General features: G+C 33.5%; 1 protein-coding gene and 1 long non-coding RNA gene across 2 annotated transcripts in view; one reads left to right on the forward strand and one right to left on the reverse strand.

Moving 5' to 3' along the window:
• The window catches only part of LOC148943706 (uncharacterized), a 29,525-nt gene extending 24,371 nt beyond the window's left edge, over window positions 1-5,154 (reverse strand). The window contains exon 1 of the long non-coding RNA XR_016142944.1: window positions 5,037-5,154. This is a non-coding gene — a long non-coding RNA (uncharacterized LOC148943706). The remainder of the gene's footprint in view (window positions 1-5,036) is intronic.
• The window catches only part of LOC148943700 (uncharacterized), a 296,754-nt gene that overhangs the window by 250,196 nt on the left and 27,372 nt on the right, over window positions 1-19,186 (forward strand). The gene's annotated exons all lie outside the window — the stretch shown is intronic.

Here is a 19,186-nt window from a genome sequence, read left to right on the forward strand (position 1 = left end):
GCCTGCTTAAATAATAGGCTATACCATGCTGTGTAAATATAGGCTAGGCCTAGAGGAAGGGTATCTAAATACAGGGTGATTCTGGTGCCCCAGCTGTTTGTTATTACCAAATAACACTTTCTTGAAAAAAAAATGGGCATAGTCTAGCGATATATCTTGGAATTAGGAGAGAGGGAGTTATACTGAATGAACTCCCATTAGGTAGAAACTTTTTGAACGTAATGAATTAAGATATTTTTTTTATTATAATGTTCAGTTCGGATAAGAAATCTTTCAACAAATTGCCGAAATTAGCGATACCAACCACTAGCGAAAATAGAAGATGAAAATCATCACAATAAACCTTAAAAATCGGAATTTGTCTCAACTTTATACGAGAAACTTAATTTTGTGGCCTACGTCATGGATGCCAGCAATAAAGGGCAGGGGGGGGGGCATTCCCCCCTAGCAATTTGGGACTATAAAGTAATTATAAGGAAAGCAAAGGAAAAGCAGAATAGGTAAAAACCATGTAAAAAATGTTTGTTGCCCCATTGTTGGATGCCTGCCAGTGGATTCTGACCCACAATAAGGAAAATGTAATATAATAAGTTCTAATTTGTGACTGAGTAACTCCTAACCAGTTTTCCACAAATGTTTTTTCTATATGATTTGGTTGGAACAAAAAAAAAAAAAAAAAAAAACATTATCCATATTAATGAATGGTAAATAAATAGCGATCCGTGTAAATGACGAAAGTATAATAGCCTAAGTAATTATAACATTAAGTCTAAGAATCAGCTTTTTATGGAGATATTAAATATGTTTTTGTTTATTAGCAATTAGTGCAATTGTTAGAACACAAGAAAGTTTGTATAATTATAGAAAACACAAGGAAAATAACTTAATAAGGGGTAATTTTGGTAAGAATATGCCGTCAACATTTGCTTGCATTTGAAGATTTGCCAGTGATTGCTCACTGTGTGAAACACCAAGTTAGAAAACTGAGTTAGTGAGCCTGTGATGAACATAAAGAATTCTAGGTTTTGTCTTGTCAAGACTTCTGACGGCTCCATAACACCAATAAAAAAAATCCATGCTGTTGTGGCTTCTGAGGGAAAGCTCTGAGAAGCTGAGTAGTGACCGATTAAAACGGGTGATGGTCCAGGGCCGACGATTAGGACTACGTGAGTCGCCACAAACCAATGCAGAGGTCGGTGTGAAATGGGAATTGCGTATTGGTGAATGGTGCGTTTACAAACAGGTTGGCAGGGGAAAGAGAGTAATAGTTGGGCGGGTCAAACAGTTTGGCTACTTATCTGGGCGAAGATGCCACTCTGTTGACAAGGAGAATATGGCGATGCCGTTCACTGAAGACATAGTAATTCTGTTCCAGGAGCTCCGGCTGAATGCTGATCTCACATCAACTGCCACATTTGTAGACCAGGGTTACTGTGACTTCAGCCTGCATATCATATATTCAGCAGAACCTGTTTTTATGGAAATCGGCACCAACATTATATTTTGCTTTGACTCAGACGTCTTCACAAAGCTCAATTCATTTATCTAGAAGGAAGGGTTCCACTTTTTTTATGTCTCGTCAGCATCGCAATCATCATGTTAAAAATGGCACCTAAACCCAAAACTGACCTCAAGACCATAACCACCACCATCACCATGTTCAGTGTGTTAACAGAAGAAATTTTGTTTAACATTTATCAGAGGTAGTTGTTATTTTTTTTTCTCCCCTCCTCCTCTCCACTCGGTGATATTTTAATACAAACACATATAAATCTTACAACTTTATACATTTTCATATCACCTAAACTTAAAAAAAATAAATAAATTATTATATACCAGTCAATGTATTAGTGGACATGAAGGCCCACTACCATTTAACTTTTTTCTTGCCAAATATCTATCACTCCCCCCGTTCCGGGGTGTCCTTCCCCCTTTAGGAGACGCTTTTCTGGTGGCGTTTTTACTTCAATTTCTTAAAATTCATATCCTTCAATTTTCACTAATACGAATTCGAATTTTAAAGGTGGTCTTCCAAAAGGCTTACTCTTACAACTTAAAAATTTTTTAACACAAAAAAAAACTATTTGCTCTCCCGTAGACTGGGCGTCCTCCGTCCACAAGAAACCCATTCTTGCGGTGGAACTTTTATCCTTTTTTTTTATTTTTTTTCAGCCCTTTTTACGACCAACCTTAATCAACAAAAAAAACAAAAATAACCGACGTGCATGAGGGCACAGAACTGAACAGAATCTTGAACCATGTATCCTACGGACGAGGAGGCCACCCACGGCTGGGCTGGTCCTTCCAGCTCAAGTGCGTGTGCCCCTCGTCCCCCATTTGCTTGAGTTCTTGATATAATTTTATGAGTCTCAAATGCATTCCAAGATCTAGGGCAGCGGAAGCGATGAATACCATCGGAAAACTTGTTATGCTCAGACCTGCTCAGTAGAAGACTTAGTAGTAGAAGACTTAGTGTTTATACTTGTGCTAACCGAGCTTAGTTTGATTTACTAAAGCTCATTTGTCTAGTCTCTCAGGATTTTCATTGGAGCTGTGATTACCAAAATGATTACTGAAACGTACCAATAAATATCTGAGAAACTAGTTATTTTTTTTAGTTGGTGGCTTTACTAAGCGCTTTTTACTAATAACTCGGTAGTAACAGTTTTTCTGACTGTTACAGTTTTCTCTTCAAATACCCAAAGGCCTGTGTTTAATACCAAGAAAGTTGGATTCTAAGTACATTCGGGAAAAAGGGATCTGTGTGTCTTCCAGATTCTTTCGTGTCAAAGCAGCAGATTCCTTTTTTTTTTAGTACAATTAAGAATCCGAGATCCAAGGGTGCATCTTGGCACAGCCACTAAACAGAAAAGCAGGTATGATAAAAGGGAAAGGGACGTGTGAAGACGTGATAAAAGACAACTTTTACCGCTGGTCAAGTCATATTGAATAGGGCTGCGAAGCGTAACGTCAATTCCTTGGCGGGAAATTCAAATAAGGAAGAAACGTGGATGCGTAGACACGTTTTTTCGGAACTTTGCCGAATTGTTTTGGCCTAAAATATTTGACGTAGATCTTACTAATCCACCAGAACGTTTTCACGTCAAAATAATACTAGGAATATTGACAATCGGTTGTTAGTTACAACTAAAAACCACATGTCACGGTACTTTGAATTTCGCACCTTGCTTTTTACGTCATCACCGCGCAGCCCTATGTTGTATAACTTAAAAACCGTGTTCCGGGATTTTTTTTTGAAATCTCGGGATTTTTTCTGAAGAAAAATCGGAATTTTATTTTTGAGCCCGTAAATGATTTTTTCCAAGTTTTAAAAGATCGCTTTTGAAGGTGCTGAAATATTCGACAGATACCGAATAACAGGCAAGCTGTACATATTTACATGTTGCGCCCTTTGGAATATGCCTCCGGCGTGCCTCCGTGCCTCATGCCTCCAGGTGTCCCTCAAAATACCCAGTTGTTACCCCTCGGGGCACAAAGAAAAACGTTAAAAACGCATCAAAAATATGAAATTGATATTTGATCCCTCTTGATTTCTGGGAATATTTCTAGTCTACGCTGTTATTATGAAATAAAGAGTAACTTTAAACCCCAGAATGAGCAGAATTTGTTACGTATAAAGGGACACTCCCCTTCCTCATCCCAACCTTCACCTCATGGTCGCACAAACTTCGGAGGGTGCTCATTACATCAGAAATTGAGAGTTCTATAAGTCGAAAGTGATTAAAGACCAGCCAGCCGCAGGGGTTATGTTCCAGGGGGGGGGGCGTAAACGCCTAGGATCCTAAAAATGGTAGTACGGCAATTTTCAGAGAAAAATAATAGAGGGATTTCGAGGAAAAATTTACAGATAAACAAAAAAAATATACGTATTTACAATTATTGTCCGTTTAATAATACATAAAAATTTAGTACTAGTTTTAAGCGACACAGCAAGTGTTAAAATTTTGAGGCCATAAAACCAGCAATAAAAAACACCCAAAATGTCTTAATGGTTATTTGTATCAATAAAAGGAATAAACCTACCAAGTTTTATTGAAATCTGAGAAAATTATAAAAATATCATTTCCTCGGTTGGTCGATTGGATTTGACTTTTATATGAAATAGCCTATTTCATAAATTCTAATTTTTCTGTAAGCAGATACTTTTTTGATACACATTTTGCTGAGCAAACTTCAATTTTCCATTTGTGTTGAATTCACCAAGAGAAAATTTGTCAAAACATTTAAATTCATTAATCAGCACAATTTGTTTTAGCTTTCTGGAAGAATCTACAGTCAATGTTTTTTCTCGTAAATTAATATGAATAATATTGATTTACCCACTAAAATAGGAAGACACAAATTATTAATATTGATGTTTTTTTATATTTTTTATTGATATTATTTTAAATATTGATTTAAAATAGTATTGGTATTAACCCGCAAAAAAAGGAAGATACAAATTATTTTTCAAAAAGACAGAGCTTTAGGTACTTGCCATCAATAACTCAAAAAGTGCTAAATGTTGAAAGGCCATAAAACCAGAAATAAAAACTCAACAATATCTTGATGGTTATTGCATCAATAAAAGGAATAAACCTACCAAGTTTTATTGAAATCTGAGAAATTTGTCAAAATAATGTTATTTTGGTTGGTTTGACATTTTGTCGGTTTTATTTGGATTGGATTTCTTTTTAATTTAATGTAGAACGATCCCTTGAAGAAATAGCATATTCCCTAAATGCTCAACTTTTAAGAACAACACAGAATCAAATACCTCCGCGAAATTTGACAAAACTGAATGGATTAAAGGCCCATTCACAACAAGATTTAACAAGACCATTCACAACAAGAACTAGATTTAGCTAGCAATATTTTGAGCCAATCAGATTTTCCATAGAATTTTCTGATTATACGAGAACTGTTTTATGGAAATTCTGATTAGCTCTCATCATTAAAACATTTAGTTTCTATTTATATGATGAAAGCCTTATATGCCACTTAATTTGATTCGAAGAATTCTTAAATTGACTTACTAAAATTAAATTGAATCCATTGGGGCCCGAGCCCTAAATTGGGAACTATGGCGCCTTCTATGGTTAAATGGTTTATTGCGAAAATGGATATTTCGAGATGCTAAATAAAACGCAAAACCAGCTCGAAGAATGCTTTCAAAACTACCTGTTGAAGAACTGGATTCTTGTGAGCAATAAGAAAAAACGCAGACCAACATGATTTATAATACAAAATCGGTATAAAACATCTCTACCTAAGGGGTATTACGATATCCACCGTATTCTTCCGTCTACGCAGGTTTCAAAAATGAAAAATTAATGCAGCAACTTCAATGCATAGGTATGCACAGCCAGCAATTTAGAATTAGTATCTCAGACAAGGCCGTATCCAGGGGAGGAGAGCGGTACCAGGTTAAAAACAAAGTTGTGCATATAAACAAATTTTCTGATGCGTTTTGTAATATTTTTTTGTACCCCGCCCCCCCAGACAAAATTCCTGGAGACGACCATGATCTCAGTGTTTTCCAAGAAATCCTATTTGGGACAATCATAGGAAAAATTTATCTTTATTGTTCTAGGATGGAAAACAATATCTCACACGTGATGATAATGTCCAGGTGTATAATTTATCCGTTAACACCAGGTATATAATTTATGGATTAATACACGTTTTATCAACAATTCATATTATGAAAGTCAAACCTGATCATCGCAGAACAATTCCCCTAAGGATCGCTCAAGGATCCCCCTCCCCCCTATAAAAACCCGAAAAGGACTTCTAACCACACTCTAGAAAAGCTGATTAAAGAAAATGCATCTAGTATCTTATCCCAATAATATGTTGTTTGATGTCAAATTTATATACGTTAGATATTGTCACTGCCATAAAACGTATCTGACATTTTCACACCTCTAAAATAATTACCAAAATATAACAGCTAAGCTGTTCTCAACGGAAGAGTCAGCAAGATAATGCATGTCAGGAGAATCAGTGTGATTGAACCGAGGGGGCACTTACTTCCCACCACCTGGTGTTATATTGGAACGCCACGCGCACAACATAGTTCCACCACGCTTAGCAGTCCCCTAAACTATTGACACTCCCCAGAACGCTTGACATAGTTCCTCCATGCATGGCACGCCTCATCTGGTGCACATATTTTCTGAGAGAGAGGGACCCCTCGGATTGAACATTTATGATCCTGCTTATCAGACCTTTAAGAGCAGCCTAACAATTATTTTCAGGCAACCATTTCAGAACAAATCAGACCCGGCCAAGACCGTATTCACGGAAGTGCTTAGTGGGTTTGACCCCCCCCCCCCTCGAAAGATTTGTCCGACTCGTAAAAACGTAATGAAAAATGCATTGAAATACATTTTTGACGAGTTTTTTAAGTTTCTTTTGTACCCCCCCCACCCAAACAGGTGTGGGGGGGGGTAAAAATAATCTGTATTTTAATAATTCAATAATTTATTTTAATTTATAAATAATTTACATAAATAATAAATATTTTGACGGTTTTCTAGAACATACACCAAGGAATAGGACTCGAACGATTCTTTTGAGGGAGGATCGCACCCTTGTTTGGGTCTGGCAAAAAAAAAAAAACAAAGCTAGGAGTAATCAGTCAAATATGTATTTCTAATGATAAATCAAATGATCAGTAGCCTATGATCAGTAAAACATAGAAAAAGAATTTTGATTCTAGTGGGTATTTTATTTAAAATGAAGCGGTTAAACAATCAAATTTAGTCAAATTTTGTCATTAAAAATATAAAAGAAGAAACTACGCTGCAATTTGAGTAACATTTCAGCAATGTATTAGCACTGATAAATTAATTACACTTAAGGATTAGTTTGAAATTAGCCGGTTGATGCCTGGCGGCAAGAGTGTATCCAGGATTTTAGTTCGAAAGTTATTTTTTTTAGAGAATTTCGGAGACCACACTGCCTTTCCATGACGATAAATAAAAGTTCAAATAGGGATAAAATCCTTTGAATAGACAGTGATAAATTTTCAAAAATATAAGAGATTTCGGTCACATTGCATTGACCGTCATCAGTAGTAAAACTTTACTACTGATGACGGCCACTGCATATGTGACCGAAATATCTAGTATTTTTGTGAAATTTGTCACTGTTTGTGGAAGTTACAACTGTCTATTAAAAGGATTTTATCCCTATTTGAAATTTCATTTATTGGAATTATTTTTCAGGGGGGGGGGGCAAAAAACTTAAAAAACGCATCAAAACCAGTATATATGCATTTTGGTTACAATTTTACGAGTCGAACGAAATTTCGGGGTTGGGGGTGGGATTTAAACCCGGTAATCCTTCCCCTTTTGGGTATGGCCTTACCTGACAGATGTCCAGTAGATACTTAGTAAAATCTGGTAGACATACAATTAATTTAGAGGTGGTCCCAATATGAGGGAACTAGTCACTATATTAGACACAACATTTTCAACAGAGACATAGGAACTATACAATCTCTTATTAATTTATAAATGGTGTTACTAGTTTAATTTAATATCAAACATTAATTACAATTTAGCATTTCAGCTGGAAGCCGGCGTTTACACCCCCCCCCCCCTCCGGCTGGTTGGTCTCCAATCACTTTTGACTTATAAAAAAGGACCAGAACTCTCAATTTATGACGTAAAGAGCACCCTTTCCTATGCGGAATAAATTTTTGCTCATTTTAGGGTTAAATGTTACTCTTCATAATAACAGCGTACACCAGAAATATTCCCAGAAATCAAGAGGGATTAAATGTCAATTTCACATTTTTGATGTTTTTTTGCACCCATCCCCCCGAAAAATAACCCTCCACGCAAAAGTTCTAGATACAGACCTAGACATTATAGCCTATGTATACATTTCTACCAATTCACCCTCTCCTCCTTTCTCCCTTAGAACTAATTCTTTATCAAACAGTTCGTGGTAACGAACTGTAAGTAAGGAGCAACCCGGCTCAATGGTAACCGAAACTCTAGAAAACGGGATTTTGATACCAACAGATACATCAAAAGAATCAGATTTTAATTCTGATTTCAAATATATAAGTTTCATCAAGTTTAATTTTACCTATCAAAAGTTACGCGCCTGAGAAAATTTGGCTGATTTTCGAAAAAAGGGGGAAAGACCCCCTAAAAGTTATATAACCTTAATGAAAGTCACACGATCATATTCAGCGTATCAGAGAACCCTACTATAGAGGTTTCAAGCTCCTATCTACAAAAATGTGGAATTTTGCATTTTTTGCCAGAAGAAAGATCACGGATGCGTGTTTATTTGTTGTCTTTTTTCTTTTCCCCAGGGGTGATCGTATCGACCCAGTGGTCCTAGAATATCGTGGGTGGGCTCATTGGAACGGAAATTAAAAGCTCTAGTTCCCTTTTTAAGTCACCAAAAAAATGGAGGGCAACTAGGCCCCCTCCAACGCACATTTTTTCCCCAAAGTCACTCGATCAAAATTTTAAGATAACCATTTTGTTCAGCATGGTCGAAAATATGATAACTATGTATTTTAGGATGACTTAATTCCCCGAAGTCCCCGGGGGGAGGGCTGAAAGTTAGGAACTTTACCCAATGTTAACATATGGTATTGGTTATTGGAAAGTATAAAGACGTTTTCAGGGGGATTTTTTCTAGTAGTGGGGGAAGGGGGGTGGGTTGGGGGTTATGTGGGAGGATCTTTCGATGAAGGAAGTTTCATGGGGGAAGGGACATAAAAAAAGTTTTTCAACTGAAAGTAAGGAGCAACATCACAACTTAAAACGAACAGAAAATATTACGTATATGATTGGGTTCACCCCCTAGTCAATACTTCGCTCTTTAAGTCAAAGATGTATTATTACTTTCATAAGAACTATTTATTCTAATTAACGGCCTTTGTCATTAAGGGTCATTTTTAAAGAATTGGAACAAAATTTGACATTTAGCTTAAAGAGCAAGGTATTAACTAGGGGGCGAACTCCCTAATATACGCATTAAGAATATATGAATATAGAAGTTCGTTACGTAAGTTAATTCGTAAGTTACGTATGTTTATTGCTAATAAAAACGTTCGTAAATAAAATTAAACAAGTTTCGAGAAAGCCATTTAACTAAATAAAAGTAAAATTAATATGACAATTTTGTTATAATTATTCATGTACAGTGATCAAAAATCAACACCTGTATTAATTAAAAAACGTTCAATCATTAAATAAAAAAAAAAAGTTTTTTTTAACTGAAAGTAAGGAACAACGTTAAAACTTAAAACAAAGAGAAAGTATTCCGTATATGAAAGGGGCTGTCCCCTCCTCAACGCCTCGCTCTTTACGCTAAAGTTTGACTATATCACAAATCTATTTTTGTTAAGAAATAAAAAAAATTTTAGCGTAAAAAGCGAGGCGTTGAGGAGGATACCGCCCCTTTCATATACGGAATAATTTCTGTATTGGTATTTCTGTATAGTATTGGTTTTGGTTTATTGGAAAGCCATTTAGCACAAGAAAAGTAGAATTAATATGCAAATTTTGTTTTACTTATTTATTGACAGTGAGCCAAAATAAAAGCTGCATTAACTAAAAAATGATCAGAAATTAACTAAAAAAACAAGTTTTTTTTAACTGAAAGTAAGGAGCGACATTAAAACTTAAAACGAACAGAAATTATTCCCTATATGAAAGGGGCTGTCCCCTCCTCATCGCCTCGCTCTTTACGCTAAAGTTTTTATTGTTTTAAAAAACAAAGTTGCAAAACAGAGTCAAATTTTAGCGTAAAGAGCGAGGCGTTGAGGAGGGGACATCCCCGTTCATATACGGATTAATTTTTGTTCGTTTTAAATTTTAATGTCGCTCCTTACTTTCAGTTAGAAAAAAAACTTGTTTTTTTTTAGTTAATTTATCTGAAGGATCAATGAGGTTCGGGATGTTTTTGCATTCAAATACACACTTTGAAGTATCTCCCTCCCTTCCTAGCTACAACACAATCAGAGAACCTTATTGTAGAGGTTTAAAGCCCTTATATCCAAATGTTGGGAATTGTAAAACAGCCTGGGATTTAACTGAGACAGTGAAATTTATTTATACCTTGAAAATATTTCGGCTAGTTAGGGACGGAGGGAGATATCTCAAAGAGTGCATTTTAACGCCAAAACATCCCAACTCTCATTGAGCCTCCAAATAAATACAGAATTAGTTCTAAGGGACAGACGAACGGAGGGTGGTGGTAGAAATGATTAATAATCCCCAGGCCGTATCCAGTACTTTTGTTTGGGGGGGTTATTTTCTTCGGCCTAGGGGGGGGGGGGTAAACAAAACCTTTAAAAACACATAAAAAAAGGTGAACTTGATACTTAATCCCTCTTGATTTCCGGGAATATTTCTGGTCTACGCTGTTATTAAGAAAGTATTGAGAAACATTTAAGCACAAAATGAGCAGAATTTATTCCGTATAGGAGAGCAATTACCCCTTCCTCATCACCACCTCCGCCTCATGGTCGTAAAAACTTCGGAAGATGCTTCTTCGATCAGAAATTGAGAGTTTTGGTCCTTTTCTATAAGTCGAAAGTGACAGGAGACCAACCAGCCACAGGGAGTATTTTTCCGGTGGGAGGGGGTAAACGACTAACCCCTCTCAGTTCTCGCGTTTAAAAAAATATGAATTTTTAAAGGTGGCATGAAAGAATAAGAGAATATGAGATTTTTGAAAGCTGAATTAACTTTCTTTATTTCAAGAATCATCAGACAGGTAGACCCGAGGCCATATCCCGAGAAGGGGGGGGGGGGGTACTGGGTTCAACTCCCCCCCCCCACGAAATTTTGGTTCGACTCGTAAAAACTTAACAAAACGCTAGTAGAGAGGGAGGTGCTACTCCCACGATTCACCCCTGCTGCCACCTACAACTTTTTTACATAGTTTAATGGGGACAGTGTCAATGACCTCTTTCTCCAAGGTCTCTTTCTCCAGGTGTGTTTTTGGCCAAGTGTCCGCTATGGGAGAATGTTATGATCTAGGAAAGAGTATTTGTTGTTTTTGGCCAAGTGCCTGGGAAGAATGTTATGATCCAGAAATAGTATTTGTTGTTGTTGTTGTTTCGGGCAAGCTCCCAGCGAATGTCAAGGGAGAACACGTGGTTAATCAAAGTGGGACACCTGTGCTGACAGTCATTAATCAAATTGTTTCCGGGCAAAGTTTAATAGTGTCTGACAGATGACGTCAAGTTAATGAATGTCTTTAGAGTTCGACCAGAATTGTTTCCGAGGCAAAGTTTAGATCACACATGACAGATGATGTCATGATTGATTGATTGACATGAAAGGGGAATTAATTTGTTGTTTCTAAGGGGAATTATTGATTCACGAAAGGGGAATTAATTTGTTGTTTCTAAAGAGAATCGTTTCCGAGCGAATGTTTTGATCTTAGCGACGAAGTGATTAGCGCGCGAAAAGGTTTCTTTGTAATTTCAAATGTGAAAGCACAGGGATGCCAAAAACAAAAGGAACTCGCTGAAATTACGTTTAGGGATTATTTGGGGAAAACCATTTTTAGCGATTATAGGGAATTATTTCGGCGAAACAGTTAGAGACATTTTAAAAGATGATTTAAAAGATGATTTCAGAAGAGAATTTGAGGGTAAAAATCTGTGGTCGTTATAATACACAAGCTGTATTTTAACAGTGTCGTGAGGTCCTCTACCCCAACCCCAAAGGCTCCTCCTACCCCCCCCCAACCCCGAAGGGCCCCCCGGTTCCCAAAGGCCCACCCGGCTCCCAAAAGACCACCCGGCTCCCAAAGGGCCCCCCGGACCCCCAAAGGCCCGCCCCCAGTCCCCAAAGGTCCACCGGGCTCCCAAAGGACCAATCAACCCTCAAGTGCCCCCAGACCCCCAAAAGCCCTCCCAAGACCCCCAAAGGCCCTCCCCCGGTCCCCAAAGGCCCTCTCTCAGTCCCCAAAGGTCCACAGGGCTCCCAAAGGGCCACCCGGCCCTAAAGGGCCCCCCGACCCCCAAAGGACCCCCAGCGCCCCAAAGCCCCTGAACCCCCATTTTTAAATACTTTTTTAAGGGTTTTTTATATCTTTTCAGAACAAGTTATTTTCTTAATGTCCATCCTAAACCCATTTTACAAGTTGAAGTACCCATCCTTTTCACCCACAACTTTACTATACTGCTTTTTTGAATGCTCCAACACCAAGCAATACTTTTCAATGGCATTTCAGAACAAGTTCTTTTCTTAATGTCGCTCCTAAACCCATTTTACAAGTTGAAGTACCCATCCTTTACACCCACAACTTTACTTTACAGCTTTTTGAATGCTCCAACACCAAGCAATACTTTTCAAAGGGCATTTCAGAACAAGTTCTTTTCTTAGTGACCGTCCTAAACCCATTTTACAAATTTAAGGACCCATCCTTTACACCCACATCTTAGTTATAGTTAAGATTTTCAAATTTCACCTTAGAAACATAGCTTAAAGTTTTAGTTTTGTTTAGTTTTAGTTAAAAGTTTAGAGGGTTTTTTTTAGATCATACTCTTTGCTTGTATTTTTTGTTTGTGTTCTAGTTTAGTTTAGTTTTAGTTAAGAGTTTAGAGTTTTTAGCTTAGAGTCTTAGCTTAAATTTTTAGTTTGGTTTATTTTTTGTTAAAATTTTAGAGTTTTATTTTTTATCTTAGTGTCTTAGCTTAGAGTTTTTGTTATAGTTGTAGTTTTCTTTAGTTTATTTATTATTTAAGAGTTTTTTATATTATATTCTTATCTTAAAGTGTTAGTAAGTGCTCTAATTTAGTTTACTTTAATTAAAGTTCAGAATTTATAGTTTTAGATTAGAGTCATAACTTATAATTTTACTCAAAGTTGTATTTTGGTTAAGTTTTATTTAAGATTTTCGAGTTTTAGCTTAGAATCTTAGCTTAGAGTTTTTGTAAGATTTGAAGTTTAGTATAATTTTAGTTAAGAATTTGATGTTTTACCTTTGAGTTTCAGTTAGAGCTCTAGTTTAGTTTACTTTTAGTTATGAGTTTAGAGTTTTTAGCTTAGATTCTTAGCTTAAAGTTTTAGTTTGGTTTATTTTTACTTAAGAGTTTAGAGTTTTATATTAGAGTCTTAGCTTAGAGTTTTTGTTAGAGTTCTAGTTTAGTTTAGTTTTAGTTAAGAGTTTAGATTTTTTAGCTTAGATTCTTAACTTAGAGTTTTATTAAGAGTTATATTTTATTTTAGTTCAGTTACAGTTAATAATTAATAGTTTTATATTATATTAATATCTTATAATTTTACTTAAAGTTGTAGTTTGGTTTAGTTTTAGTTAAGAGTTTCGGGTTTTATCTTAGAGTCTTAGCTCAGAGTTTTTGTTAAAGATATAGTTGATTTTAGTTATGACATTATAGTTTTACGCTGGAGTCTTGGCTTAGAAGTTTAGTTGGAGTTGTAGTTTAGTTTAGTTACGATTAAGAATTTAGAGTTTTATCTTAGAGTCATACCTTAGAGTTTTACTTAAAGTTTTAGTTTGGCTAAGTTTTAGTTAAAAGTTTTGAGTTTTAGCTCAGAGTCTTAGCTTAGAGTTTTTTGTTAGAGTTCTAGTTTAGTTTAATTTTAGTTAAGAGTTTGATGCTTTACCTTTGAGTTTCAATTAGAGTTATAGTTTAGTTTAGTTTTAGTTAAGAGTTTGGAGTTTATCATATAGTCTTAGCTTAGAGTTTTAGTGAGAGTTCTAGTTTAGTTTTAGTTACAGTTCATAATTTAGAGTTTTAGCTTAGAGTCATAGCTTAGACTTTTACTTAAAGTTATAGTTTGGTTAAGTTTTATTTAAGAGTTTAGAGTTTTTAGATTATAGTTTTTGTTGAAGTTCTAGTTTAGTTTAGTTTTAGTTAATAGTTTAGAGTTTTAGCTTAGAGTTTTTGTTAGAGTTGAAGTTTAGTTCAATTTTAGTTAAGAATTTGATGTTTTACCTTTGAGTTTCAGTTAGAGTTCTAGTCTAGTTTACTTTTAGTTTAGAGTTTAGAGTTTTTTTAGCTTAGAGTCTTAGCTTAGAGTTTTAGTTAGAGTTCTAGTTTAGTTTAGTTTTAGTTAAGAGTTTAGAATTTTAGCTTAGAGTCTTAGCTTAGAGTTTTTGTTAGAGTTCTAGTTTATTTTAGTTTTGAGTTCTAGTTTAGTTTACATATAGTTAAGAGTTTGGACTTTTACCTTAGAGACTTAGCATGGAGTTTTAGTTTAGTTTAGTTTTAGTTAAGAGTTTAGAGTTTTTAGCTTAGAGTCTTAGCTTGGAATTTTTGTTAGAGTTTTAGTTTAGTTTTAGTTAAGAGTTTGCTGTTTTACCTTAGAGTCTTAGTTTAGAGTTTTAGTTAGAGTTCTAGTTTAGTTTTAGTTAAGAGTTTAGATTTTTTTAGATTAGAGTCTTAGCTTAGAGTTTTTGTTAGAGTTCGAGTTTATTTTAGTTTTAGTTAAGAGTTTAGAGTTTTTAGCTTAGATTCTTAGCTTAGAGTTTTTGTTGAAGTTTTAGTTTAGTTTCAGTTAATAGTTTAGAGTTTTAGCTTAGAGTCTTAGCTTATAGTTTTTGTTAAAGTTGTATTTTAGTTTATTTATAGTTAAGAGTTTAGAGTTTTAGCTTAGAGTCTTAGCTTAGAGTGTTTGTTAGAGTTGTATTATAGTTTAGATATAGTTAAGAGTTTTGAATTTTACATTAGAGAATTAGCTTTGAATTTTAGTTTAGTGTATTTTTAGTTAAGAGTCTGGAGTTTTTAGCTTAGAGTCTTAGCTTAGAGTTTTTGTTAGAGTTCTAGTTTAGTTATAGTTAAGAGTTTGGTGTTTTAAATTAGAGTCATAGCTTAGACATTTAGTTAGAGTTCTAGTTTAGTTTAGTTTTAGTTATGAGTTTAGAATTTTAGCTTCGAGTCTTAGCTTAGAGTTTTTGTTAGAGTTCTAGTTTAGTTTAGTTTTAGTTAAGAGTTTAGAATTTTTAGCTTAGAGTCTTAGCATAGTTTTTGTCGAAGTTCTAGTTTAGTAATATTTAAGAGTTTAGAGTTTTAGCTTAGAGTATTAGCTTAGAGTTTTCGTTAAAGTTGTAGTTTAGTTTAGTAATATTTAAGAGTTTAGAGTTTGAGATTATAGTATTAGCTTAGAGTTTTTATTAAAGTTAAAGTTTAGTTTATTAATAGTTAAGAGTTTAGATTTTTAGCTTATAGTCTTAGCTTAGAGTTTTAGTTTAGTTTAGTTTTATTTAAGAGTTTAGAGTTTTTTAGCATATAGTCTTATCTTATAGTTTTTGTTAGAGTTCTAATTTAGTTTAGTTATAGTTAAGAGTTTAGAGTTTTTATCTTAGATTCTTAGCTTAGAGTTTTAGTTTAGTTTAATTTTAGTTAAGAGTTTAGAGTTTTACCATAGTCTTATCTTAGGTTTTTTTTAGAGTTCTAGTTTAGTTTAGTTTTAGTTAAGAGTTTAGAGTTTTTAGCTTAGAGTCTTAGTTTAGAGTTTTTTGTTGCAGTTCTAGTTTAGTTTAGAGTTTTAGCTTAAACTTGGAGTTTTATTTAGAGTTCTAGCTTAGTTTAGTTTTAGTCAAGAGTTTAGAGTTTTAGCTTAGAGTCTTATATTAGAGTTTTTGTTAGAGTTATAGTTTAGTTTAGTTTTAGTTAAGAGTTTAGAGTTTTAGCTTAGAGTCTTAGCTTAGAGTTTTTGTTAGAGTACTAGTTTAGTGTAGTTATAGTTAAGAGTTTGAAGTTTTACCTTAGAGACTTAGCTTAGAGTTTTAGTTTAGTTTAGTTTTACTTAAGAGTATAGAATATTAGCTTAGAGTCTCAGCTTAGAGTTTTTGTTAGAGTTCTAGTTTAGTTTAGTTTTAGTTAAGAATTTAGATTTTTAGCTTAGAGTCATAGCTTAGAGTTTTTGTTAGAGTTCTAGTTTATTTTAGTTTTGAGTTCTAGTTTAGTTTCATATAGCTTAGAGTTTGGACGTTACCTTAGAGACTTAGCATGGAGTTTTAGTTTAGTTTAGTTTTAGTTAAGAGTTTAGAGTTTTTAGCTTAGAGTCTTAGCTTGGATTTTTTAGTTAGAGTTTTAGTTTAGTTTTAGTTAAGAGTTTAGATGTTTTACCATAGAGTCTTAGCTTAGAGTTTTAGTTAGAGTTCTAGTTTAGTTTAGTTCAGTTAAGAGTTTAGAGTTTTTAGCTTAGAGTCTTAGCTTAGAGTTTTGCTTAGAAGTTCTAGTTTAGTTTAGATTTAGTTAAGAGTTTAGAGTTTTAGCTTAGAGTCTTAGCTTAGAGTTTTTGTTGGAGTTCTAGTTGCTTAGTTTCAGTTAAGAGTTTAGAGTTTTAGCTTAGAGTCTTAGCTTAGAGTTTTTGTTAGAGTTGTAGTTTAGTTTAGTATTAGTTAAGAGTTTAGATGTTTTAGCTTAGAGTCTTAGCTTAGAGTTTTTGTTAGAGTTCTAGTTTAGTTTAGTTATAGTTAAGAGTTTAGAGTTTTAGCTTAGAGTCTTAGCTTAGAGTTTTAGTTGCTAGTTTAGTTTAGTTTTAGTTAAGAGTTTGGAGTTTTTAGCTTAGAGTCTTAGCTTAGAGTTTTTGTTAGAGTTCTAGTTTAGTTTAGTTAAGAGTGTGGTGTTTTACATTAGAGTCATAGCTTAGACATTTAGTTAGAGTTCTAGTTTAGTTTAGTTTTATTTATGAGTTTAGAATTTTAGCTTCGAGTCTTAGCTTAGAGTTTTTGTTAGAGTTCTAGTTTAGTTTAGTTTTAGTTACGAGTTTAGAGTTTTTAGCTTAGAGTCTTAGCATAGTTTTTGTCGAAGTTCTAGTTTAGTAATAGTTAAGAGTTTAGAGTTTTAGCTTAGAGTCTTAGCTTAGAATTTTCGTTAAAGTTGAAGTTTAGTTTAGTAATAGTTAAGAGTTTAGAATTTTAGCTTAGAGTCTTAGCTTAGAGTTTTTGTTGAAGTTGAAGTTTAGTTTAGTAATAGTTAAGAGTTTAGATTTTTAGCTTAGAGTCTTAGCTTAGAGTTTTAGTTTAGTTTTGTTTTAGTTAAGAGTTTAGAGTTTTTTAGCATAGAGTCTTAGCTTAGAGTTTTTGTTAGAGTTCTAGTTTAGTTTAGTTATAGTTAAGAGTTTAGAGTTTTTAGCTTAGATTCTTAGCTTAGAGTTTTAGTTTAGTTTAATTTTAGTTAAGAGTTTAGAGTTTTACCATAGAGTCTTATCTTAGGGTTTTTTTAGAGTTCTAGTTTAGTTTAGTTTTAGCTAAGAGTTTAGAGTTTTTAGCTTAGAGTCTTAGTTTAGAGTTTTTTATTGCAGTTCTAGTTTAGTTTAGAGTTTTAGCTTAGACTTAGAGTTTTAATTAGAGTTCTAGTTTAGTTTAGTTTTACTTAAGAGTTTTAGCTTAGAGTCTTAGCTTAGAATTTTTGTTAGAGTTCTAGTTTAGTTTAGTTTTATTTAAGAGTTTAGAGTCTTAGCTTAGAGTTTTTGTTAGAGTCCTAGTTAAGTTTAGTTATAGTTAAGAGTTTGGAGTTTTACCTTAGAGACTTAGCTTAGAGTTTTAGTTAAGTTTAGTTTTACTTAAGAGTATAGAATATTAGCTTAGAGTCTTAGCTTAGAGTTTTAGCTTAGTTTAGTTTTAGTTAAGACTTTAGTATTTTTAACTTAGAGTCTTAGTTTTGAGTTTTTGTTGAAGTTATATTTTAGTTTAGTTTTAGTTTATAGTTTTAGCTTATACTTAGAGTTTTAATTATAGTTATAGTTTAGTTTATTTTAATTTAATATTTTATATTTTTTAGCTTAGATTCATATATTATTTTTATTTATATTTATATTTTATTTTAGTTTTAGTTAGTAGTTTAGAGTTTCACCATGGAGTCTTAACTTAGAGTTTTACTTAGAGTTAAAGTTTAGTCTAGTTGCAGTAATGAATTTAGAGTTTTAGATTAGAATCATATGTTAGAGTTTTACTTAAAGTTATAGCTTGATTAAGATTTAGTTAAGAGTTTCGAGTTTTAGCTGAGTCTTAGCTTACAGTTTTTGTTAGAGTCCTAGTTTAGCTTAGTTTTACTTAAGAGTTTAGAGTTTTACCTTAGAGTCTTAGCTTAGAGTTTTTGTTAGAGTTCTAGTTTAGTTTAATTTTAGTTAAGAATTTGATGTTTCACCTTTGAGTTTCAGTTAGAGTTCTAGTTTAGTTTACTTCTAGTTAAGAGTTTAGTGTTTTACCTTAGAGTCTTAGCATAGAGTTTTAGTTAGAGTTCAGTTTAGTTTAGTTTTATTAGAGTTTAGAATTTTGGCTTAGAGTCTTAGCTTAGAGTTTTTGTTAGAGTTCTAGTTTAGTTTAATATTAGTTAAGAATTTGATGTTTTACCTTTGAGTTTCAGTTAGAGTTCTAGTTTAGTTTACTTTTAGTTAAGAGTTTAGTGTTTTACCCTAGAGTCTTAGCTTAGAGTTTTAGTTAGAGTTCTCGTTTAGTTTAGTTTTAGTTAAGAGTTTAGAATTTTATCTTAGAATCTTAGCTTAGAGTTTTTGTTAGAGTTCTAGTTTATTTTAGTTTTAGTGAATAGTTTAGAGTTTTTTGCTTAGAGTTTTTTTCTTAGAGTTTTTGTTGAAGTTCTAGTTTAGTTTATATTTAGTTAATAGTTTAGAGTTTTAGCTTAGAGTCGTAGCTTAGAATTTTGTTAGAGTTCTAGTTTAGTTTAGATATAGTTAAGCGTCTGGAGTTTTACCTTCGAGACTTAGCTTAGAGTTTAGTTTAGTTTAGTTTTAGTTAAGAGTTTAGATTTTTAGCTTAGAGTCTTAGCTTGGAGTTCTAGTTAGACTTGAAGTTTAGATTAGTTATAGTTAAGAATTTAAAGTTTCCAGCTTAGAATCATAGTTTCGATTCTTGTTAGAGTTCTAGATTAGTTTACTTCAGAGTTTAAAGTTTTATCATAGAATAATATCTTATAGTTTTTGTTGAAGTTTTAGTTTATTTTAGTTTTAGTTAAGAGTTTAGAGTTTTTAGCTTAGAGTCCTAGCTTAGAGTTTTTGTTAGAGTTCTAGTTTAGTTTAGTTTTAGTTAAGAGTTTAGAGTGTTTTAGCTTTAGAGTCTATAGCTTAGAGTTTTAGTTAGGTTGAGTTTCGTTTAGTTTAGTTATAGTTAAGAGTTTAGAGTTTTTAGCTTAGAGTCTTAGCTTAGAGTTTTGTTGAAGCTCTAGTTTAGTTTAGTTTTAGTTAAGAGTTTATAGTTTTAGCTT

The sequence above is a fragment of the Artemia sp. Qi Xiang Cuo genome, chromosome 15, assembly GCF_049724085.1.
Source record: "Artemia sp. Qi Xiang Cuo chromosome 15, ASM4972408v1, whole genome shotgun sequence".
NCBI classification, from domain to species: Eukaryota; Metazoa; Arthropoda; class Branchiopoda; order Anostraca; family Artemiidae; genus Artemia; species Artemia sp. Qi Xiang Cuo.